Raw genomic sequence first — 9,931 nt, forward strand, 5'->3', positions numbered from 1 at the left:
CTTTGGGTTTCATAACAGAATACAGCTAAGATCAAGAGAGAGAGAGAGAGAGAGAGAGAGAGAGGAGGCAGACAAAGATGTGACAGCACAGCAGTCAGAAAGCAGGCATTTGTTTGACTCGTGTATGATTTAAGTGTTTCACACTTGATAAGACATGCAATTTGTTAATGATGCAAAAAAGATTACAAATTTCCTCCACGGGCAGCCAGAAAGAGACTAGGAGCCATTACTTTCCTGCTCCCCACCTCTGCTGACACAGACACATGGAAAAACACATCCTTATAAAACCATCTGTGCATGAGCTTTGCTGAATCAGCAAGGAAAACTGGTCATTTTTCTCCCCCCATGTGGAAATTCCTCACGTCTGCGTGTCTCCTCCAGCCTGATTTACCTCGGCCCGGATCCCGTGGAAAACGGTGAGAGACTTCTCTGTTGAAAACGAGATAATTTAGGTGAATTTTTCATTAAAGCATGGATAGATTTAATACTCCTGTGTCCCCTAGTGCTTATTAAATCAGGCCAGTTTGAGATAATGGATCTTTAAAATTCTACAAGCAGCTCTAGTAATCTCTTCCCGCTCTCTTCCCTCTCCTCCCGCCGGACTCTGTTCCCTCACACCATATTTATTATAGGATGATACAAGTTTGGGGAAAAGGGGGAGTGAGAGAGAGAGAGAGAAAGAGAGAGAGAGAGAGAGCGTGTGAAAGAGATTTCCAATAGATAACGTGTTTACAATATTAACTAAGCGCCCTGTAGCCGAAGAAAAGGAGCTGCAGGTAGAGCAGAAGTGCTGATGATTTCAAAAAGCAGCCGAGAGAGAGAGAGCGAGAGCGAGAGAAGAGACGAGAAGAGAAGAGAAGATTAGGGAAAGAATAGAAAATTCCAGCTCACACTTCCTCCAACACAGTCAATAGCGCCTTACCGGGGTGAAGGACTCAGAGAGGAAAGTAAGGTAACTATACTGAAGTCAACTTTTTTTTTTTTTTTTTCTTTGAGATCCAGGCGAACTTGTTAAATCTATAGCTGTCACATTCGATGTCGGTATTGATTCACGAGGTTGGCACGCAGAAAAGGCTGGCAGCTTCGAGGGATCGCGCTGTTTAGCTATGCAAAGCTTGCTTTTAATCCCACGGCAGGTTTAGGCGCTTCCTGCTTTGTGTGCAGTCCTGGCTCGGCGCGGCGGAGGAGCATAATGTGTAATGATTGGAATATTGAACTACGCATGACTAGAAATAACAAGAAAGATAGTCTCTTTAAAGAAGCTATCGACTCGCATTCATTTTTTTTTTTTTTTTTTTTTTTTGGTTCCATGTGGAGGGTAATGAAACAAATTTCAACGAGAAGCAAATCAGACCCGAATTTGTCGTCCAAATGGGTCGCCTTTTGCTTTTTGAAGCTTAATGGAAAAGGAAATAAAGGTGGTAGCTGCAAGCGACAATTAAGATTTTTTTTTTTTTTAGGAACTGCAGGGCTCGGTGACACCATAATGACGCCCCCGGAAAATAAGATAAAATCCAAATTTCACCATTAAGAGTTTCAAAGTCACTTTTCCCCCACCCCGTGACATATTGTCCCACACACTGCGACTCGTCTCTCAAACAGCCACAAGCTATTTTTTCTCTTTTCTTTTTTTCTTTTTTTTTTTCTGATGTGCTTCCATTAATGCATCTCCCTCGTCTGTGATGGCCTTATCACAATTTTAGCATCTGCCCTCGACGCCGCTTTCCCCTCACCCGTCACTCTAAACCTTTAGGCCTGCGAGTGAAAAGCTCAATCATGGGAGAGACGGGGCTACAGGCCAGCATTATGTGCAGCAGTGTGTGATGTAAACACCCACCTCTAGCCAGCAGCATGATTTTAACTTTAAAAACACACACACACACACACACACACACACACACACTGTTGCTGTCTGTTTTGCCTCAAATAATTAATACTTTTTGTCCTGAACAGACCATTTTCCACCCTCTTATGGTTTTAATAGGATCCAATGAGCTCAGATGGACATGCTGGCATCCGTGATGATGATGGCTCCTGTGCCGGCTGGATGGTCACCACCGGCACATTACAAACACACTCTCTGAGCCTCTCATCTGAGCGCTCCGTAAACAAAACTCAATAAATAATGGGCTGGAAATTTCTGTGTCAACAAATAACTTGAGCCGCGCCGCTTACCTCAGGCCACCCCGGTGAGGTAAAGCCGAATACGTAAAATATTCCACAGGAAATGGAAAATGTATTCGTCACATCACTCAGACTCAGCGGGGTAGCCTGATTACAGTGGTGTCCCAATTCAGGGTCTGCATCCTTCGAAGTCGGCATTTGAAGGTCGGTTACGTCACAACACTGCGCGAAGGCCTGTCCCAATTCATCCAAAGTCGAAGGATCCTTCAAATTCACACTTCAAATGCGTCCTCCTCTTCAGCCGTTGGTAGCCGATTCAGAGGATGCACCGCTACTATCCTTCTCGGGCTCCCGTATCCCAAGATGCTTTGCGTGCTGCTGCTCAGTCTAAAAAAAGTTAACTGAAATGGCGACGGCGGCATCTAAATTCAGATTTCACGATTATAAAATATTCGGTTTTTACTCATTTGAACATCCAACGCCATATATGTGAAACCAAAACCCCCTTTCTTTACTGTTCTGTCTTGTCTGACGGAAAGAAATGTTATCTTTCTGTCTCCGGAGTTTGTTGTCATGGTAACGGCGGTTACCTAACCAGGAAATATTCCGAAGGCTAGACCGTCCCATTTGGTTGACGGGGAGGACGCTTCGGCTGAAGTCCGGGTCCTCCGAAGGCCGCGGACTTCGGAGGACCCGGACTTCGAAGGATGCAGACCCTGAATTGGGACACAGCTTATATTCGACTGTTATCACGCCTCTGATTGGATGTTATCATATAAACATATCCTGATTTCAGAAACATGGATAAGCCCTCATCCCGGTTCCGAGAAACCCAATCTTGCTCGCTGGTGGACTCTGAAACGAGCCGAGGAACACACCGTTACACACCTCGATATCCTCAGGCAGAGGGTCTTTTTTTTTTTTTTTTTTTTTTTTTTTGCTCCTGCGGCCCGGCTGAAAACCCAACAGGACGGAGCGTTTGCAGTCCGGACCCCGAGGCTCTGGAACGATCCGCCCGAGGAAATCCGGTCGGCCGAGTCACTGAGTCCCTTTAAGCCCCTTCTGAAAACCTCAGAGAGCCTTTTCTGATTTTACTGTTTTCTTTTTTCACTGTCTTTTATTGTTTTTATACTCACTGTTTTATAAAACCTGCTGATTTTATGATCCACAACGAGATGTTGGCGTTTAACAGCGCTAAGGCGGCCATAAACCTAAAAAGTGCTCTCATTTTCAGCGGCCGCGGTCACATTAATTTAAAGTTAACAGTCGCAGAGGAACATGAGATTTATGTTGTAAACATCAGTCAGTCATCAGTAACCAGCACTGACCATATAACTCTGTGCTGCATGTAAATGTCACGTCTTCATCATTTGTGTATTTTGCATTTCAGTTCAGCGTTTCCTGTTTTATTTTGTCCGACTCTCCTCTTGTTTTGATTGTGATTACCTGCCCCATCCTAATGTGTTGCGCCTGTGTCTCACTGTCCTCCCTCTGCCAGTAGCCAGGTTTCCATCCACCTATTTCTATTCCCATTTTCAGAAATTGCGGAAAAAAAAACAAAAAAAAAAAAAACTTGGATGGAAACGCCAGGAATTCGAAAAACAGCCGAAAATTCGCAAAAACGTTTTTACGCTTGGAGGGGGTGGATTTCTCAGCGTATCGATAAAAGAAAATGCGACTTTTTGCTGTGGAAACAGGTTTTGTGAATAAACGATGACTGGACCGGATACCACGTCACACTTCTACGCTACAGTCTTATTATTAGTTATTATTATTATTATTATTATTAGTCTCTTATTCCTTATTTAGGATGGTTCGGTATGAAGTCAGCGCTGCCAAAGTAGTAAGCAGACTTCTCCCAAGAGCCGACAAGTTCAGCAGGAATCTGTCCCTGATCAGCTGTTGAGTGTCAGCTGAGTGTTTGTTGTTGTTCAGTCGACACACAGACGCTATCTGATGACATCATCTCACAGCGCACTCTCCTCTCAATAATTGCAAAACAAAACTAATGGAAACAGGCATAAATTCACATTTTCTTTTGCGCATTTTGACAAAATTTGCTCAAAAATTTCGATATATTTGGATGGAAACCAACCTACTGTCTTTAGTCTGTGTGCTCCCTGCTTCCTGTGCCAGTTCGTCTTTGTCTTGTGCCAAGCGATCCAGCATTCATATTCTCGCGTTTGATTCCCAGTGGTTTTGACTTTTGATTGATTTTTGGATTTTGCCTCTGCCTTGCACCTTTTGACTTGTTTGCCTTCTCTGCCTGACCTCCGTGTACCGAACCTCTGCTTGTGGATTAAAGACTGATTTCTCACAATTGTGTGTGAGTCGTGCGTGTGGGTCTTTATCTTGAACCCTCGTCTGTAAAGAGGTGTGGTGGCGGTCCAATCAGGTGCATCATTGAGGTAAATCTTAATATTATCAGCATCAGAAATACTTTGTTGATCCCTGAGGGGAAATTAGGAATATGTAAAAACTGTCCAGGTAATTGAAAATGTTTCCATCACGTCGCTCAAACTCAGCAGTATAACCTGATTACACTGTGATGTCAGTTACTTTCGATCAAAAGTTAAGCATGTTTACTCATCTGGGCGGTTCATTTTAATTATAAAGCATCTAAACATCTAAACTGTGCGGTACAAGCTTTGAAAACAATCAATATTCAAATTTAAAGCGAGGTTTTCGCTATGATTTACGTACCGAAAGTTACTGTAACCCTTCTTCCTTGGTGTCCTCCATCACTTTAGGCGGTGCTTTAATGGGCTGCAGTTGTGTCTTTTTTAATTAATCCAACACGGCAGGACAGGTCACACAACTTCCAGACACACCAGGTAGGAACTAAAATTACTTTGTCCTTAGGCAAAGGGGAGTAACTCACATCATGTTTCACATAAACATATGAAGAAAATAATGCACTGCAAAAAGTCAAAATCTTTGACTTTGACCAAGATTATTTGTAAAATCAAGTAAAAATGTCTTATTTCTAGTCAAAATATCTCATTACACTTAAAATAAGACATGATCAGCTCAGAAATTACTTGTCTTTAGACAATTTTTGACTTGTTTCAAGTGAAAATTTACTTGAAACAAGTGAAAATTAGCTTGAAACAAGTAAAAATTTGCTTTTTCCAAAATTTGTTTCAAGTAAAAATTTGCTTGTTCCATTGGCAAAAAATAGAACAAGCAAAATTGTCTAGAAAATTGAAAATTGTCTAAATACAAGTAATTTCTGAGCTGATCATGATCATGTCTTATTTTAAGTGTAATGAGATATTTTGACTAGAAATCAGACATTTTGACTTGAAATAAGACAAATAATCTTGGTAAGATTTTGACTTTTTGCAGTGTGGATAAAGTGCTGTAACTGATACTGAAATAATAACTAATTTCTGCCACAACAATATTATGAAATCATTCCCACTGTAAAGCTTAATAGCAACATAAATTAGGATGGTAAACGTCAACTGAAAAATCCCAAAATGCCATGTGCACATTAAGTAAGGTTACATCACTGTGTCATCAGAAAATTGCATTCTCTCCCATTTGTTCAAACATGATTCTGAGTGTTTGCTACACATTTCCATGTTGCTATAAATACTTGTAATCTGATCTTGGTGTTGGACAGGGGCTGTAACACAATATCGGGTTTGGTAACAGCACATGCACTGTGTTTCTCTGCAGGCCTGTCTTCCCGCCACACTCGCACCATAGATCATAACAAAGCTGCACACCGGCCCGCAGTATGACACACACCTCTCCCATTCCACTTCTCCTGTGCAGCGTTTTTCATTAGCAGCGATGCTATTTGCACATATACATACATATACATACATATTGTCGTCGTCTAAACCTGCTGAGGCTGCTGAAAGACTCCAGCCTCATTTTCACCGTGCCCTTGTTGCAGTGTGCACGTGTGAAACGCCTGTGCTACTAACCTACATAGGCCGGCTGACGCCAGGTAATTTGCTGCTCCTGATGTGGGCATTTTTCACCGCAGCTGCAGCGGGAGATTGTTGTTTCTCTCACGTCTCTCGACAATTCAGATTGCCTGTGACAGTGTCTCGCGGGCCGGCGCGGTATATGACCAATTTCAAGTTCGCTGGTTTCCTGATAAAATATGTCATTTCATTTTACGAATGTGACACGGTACAACGTCGGTATGTGACAAGGCCATCCAAACCCAACCCTTTACCAGCAAAATAAAAGGCGTGTAAGCCTCACACACTGTACATTAAGAGCAGGGGACATGTATTCCCTTCATGATCAGGGCGCTGCCTGGGGAACCTGCACGCTGGTGAACATTTGGCTTTCAGGACCCAGAAAACATGAAGCACAGCTCATGTCTGCTAACCTGGTCAGTCTGTGATGCTTCACACTGAACGACAACAAGCTCAGCTGTTATATTTTGTCCCAAGATTTTCTTTGTAATTGCTTATTAGTGCAAAAGCGTCCATATCTGATACCAGAATCTCATTTTGGCAGCAAACATCATGGATGACGGGACGCTCTTCTGTGTTGCAGCCCAACATTGAGATTCAGGCCACACTGATGCACATTTTTATTTTTTACTTTTATTCTGTACAACATGCAACTTTAAATGCTTAAAGGAGCATTTTTGAAAATCTCTTTGTTCACACCAGAATGCAAAAACACACACATCTCTGTGATCTGAGGATGTGCAAAGAAGCTGAGGAGTGACTGCAGCCGTTTGCAGAGTTAACTGCAAACAAGAGCAAATGTGGTTTAAAAAAAAAAAAAATGTCTTAACAACGTCCAAAACTGCAGAGAAAAGCAGGTGGAATGATAAAAACAAGGCTGGGTGGTTTTATATGGAGGAGGAGGTTGAGCTCCTACGAAAACTCACAAATGAATACAAGTTGTTGAAAATAACTGCAGGTCAGTGTTACCATGATACGACAAGAGGAATGCACTGATTTAAAAAAACTTTTCAAAGGTGTACAGTGACAAAAATACAGTTTTCAAAGGGCCAAAAAAAAGAAAGAAATGTTTTCTAAAAAAAAAAAAAAAAAAATTGTCTCTGTGTGGATGTAGCCTTGATTGGGCTTGATAAAATGAGAGTATTTATTCCTAAAAAAAAATATTGCCTTGTGCAGCTTTAAATGTTGCTGTGGAAAAATCCTGCAAACAGACTTAAAGCAAAACAGGCTTCCATAACTATTGTCTTTTTATTAATAACACAAACGGGAACATTGCGAGGTTGCATAAGAGCTGGTGGACTGGGAGGCATTTCAACACAATATCAGCAGGTGGCATCGTCAAGGTGAGTTACTTACCGCCGAGAAATTCATCAAACCTGTAAGCAATCAGCAGGACGGATAACACACATTCACGCTACAGCCGAGAGAAACCGTGACATTACGGTGATTATGATGATCGCAGGGTTATCGCTCGCCATGACTCACGCAGGAAAAAAAGAGGGCCTCTCCTCTCTCGTGGCACTATCCCTCCACTCAGGGCAAAGAAAAGAATAAAAATAACATCACTCCCTATGATGAAATTAGACTAATTCATTTGATTCACGGGTCAGTTTATACAGTGCACCCAGAGCACTTATAACTGCATAATTACAATTACATCACGCCATAACAATAAAAGGCAACGTCCAACAGCCCATAGATATTAGAGAGCGACTATTAAAACAGTAAAACACCTCGGTAAAAAGGTACAAGACGAGCCAAACCCTCTCTGCCTGACCTCCGTGTCAGGCAGAGAGGGGGCTCCGGATGCTGGAGGGGTGACGGGAAAAATGGTGAGTAATCTGTACAGGAAAGTTTTAAGAGGCAGATGCATTACATTGGTGAGTAAAGCTCTCCTTACCTGCATGAAGCGTGGGCTTGTGTTCGGCTGAGTCAGAGACACTTGTGGGGGGAAAGAACGAGAATTCGTGATCATTATTTCAGTGATTTGAAGTATTACCTCAGTCAGCAGCAGTGATGGGAAAGAGTACCACAAACTACTCCTCCAGGAGAAGTACTGCAACTCTGCTGGTATGTGACTGCAGTAGAAGTAGAAGTACTGTTCCTCTGCTGGTATGTGACTGCAGTAGAAGTAGAAGTACTGTTCCTCTGCTGGTATGTGACTGCAGTAGAAGTAGAAGTACTGTTCCTCTGCTGGTATGTGACTGCAGTAGAAGTAGAAGTACTGTTCCTCTGCTGGTATGTGACTGCAGTAGAAGTAGAAGTACTGTTCCTCTGCTGGTATGTGACTGCAGTAAAGTAGAAGTACTGTTCCTCTGCTGGTATGTGACTGCAGTAGAAGTAGAAGTACTGTTCCTCTGCTGGTATGTGACTGCAGTAGAAGTAGAAGTAGTGCAGTAAAAATGTCCTGCAGTAAAAGTCCAAAGTGTCTCATTTCAAATGTCCTGGCAGTAAAAGTGACTGAGCTCCTTTTTCCAAACAGTAACTGTGTTAGCTGGGATCTTTTCCATGCAGTTAGAAAAGGAGGAGAGAACACGCTGCACGCTGCATGCTTTTAAAGGGGCATTACACTCAGCTGAAGTGAGGACCCTGGAGACTCAACTGACAAATATGAAAGTAAGCACATCATATCATGGTTGAGTCTAAATCATCCTCATTTCCATAAACCATCTGCAGTTTTTCATGGTGCAGCTTTTATTGTGAAATTTGGAAAATGACGAAAAGTAGAACCAACAAAGTAGAAGCAGGTTCCTCTTCTCACCTTTGCTGACTGAGCTTTTATTGTGAAAGGTTCCACAGTCTGTCACTGATCATCTGTTCTCTGTAAACAGTGAAGGACAAAACTCATGTGAAAATGCACTGAAGTTAAAGTCAAATTACTGACTTAAAAAGTACAAGAACACAAAAAAAGCCGCTCAGTAAAGTGAGTAAATGTAATGAGCTGCGTCCTCCTCGGGTCGCAGGACGGCGGACTCTCTCACACACACAGGTGTCGGGCTGAAGACGTGCCGGTGAGAAACTGTGTGTGTGTGAGTGTGTGTGTGTGTGTGTGTGTGTACGTGGTGCAGGCTTTGCTGTGTGTCAGGCTATAGCATAAACCACAAGAGCCTGGTCTCCTGAAATTTTGTGAAACGAGCACAGCGTCTTAAAATGCAAATGCACGCTCTGTGCAGGAAACGTGAGAGAAATACGTTTCCCCACCACAAAAGGATTTTGTGAGACAGACACGACTGGAAACAGGCAGTAGTTTGACATTGAAACAGTGCAGAGGAAAGTAAGGACACTTTTTTTTTTTTTTTTTTTTGGTGGCTGATAGTGTGAATGTATTTACCTTCAACTTTGCCAGCCACAGATCTCTCACTGCCAAGAGTTTTTCTTCTGTAATTAAAGTTTTTTTTCTTATTTAACTAGAAGTGAAAACTTTACCCAAACATTTAAGCTGCTTATATTGAACCCAAACCATAAACAAAGTTGTTTGAGTGGCTCAACCTTAACTTCTCACTGAGCAAAAGCCCCAAGAATCATTACCCAAATATTCCAAGATATGATCCAAATATGAAGATGTCCATAGTGATACTCTCTGAATATGACCACCACATACAGCTATGCCACAGACACACTCAGTATCCTAGAAACATACTGAGCTTGGATATTTCCAGACATGACATAAGGTCATATTTGCAACACATACATGACAAAAAATAAGATATATCTGGTATCTTAATGTAATACAGGTCCTAACAATGTTTATTCAGTCCACATTTGACCAGATATGACGCATACCGCGTCTCAGCATATCCGTCAGAAACGGTCCTTATACTCCACAGAAGAGAGGAGATATCCTGCTGAATATTCTTGCACAGTGA

Source organism: Myripristis murdjan, chromosome 3 (assembly GCF_902150065.1).
Source record: "Myripristis murdjan chromosome 3, fMyrMur1.1, whole genome shotgun sequence".
Classification (NCBI taxonomy): Eukaryota; Metazoa; Chordata; class Actinopteri; order Holocentriformes; family Holocentridae; genus Myripristis; species Myripristis murdjan.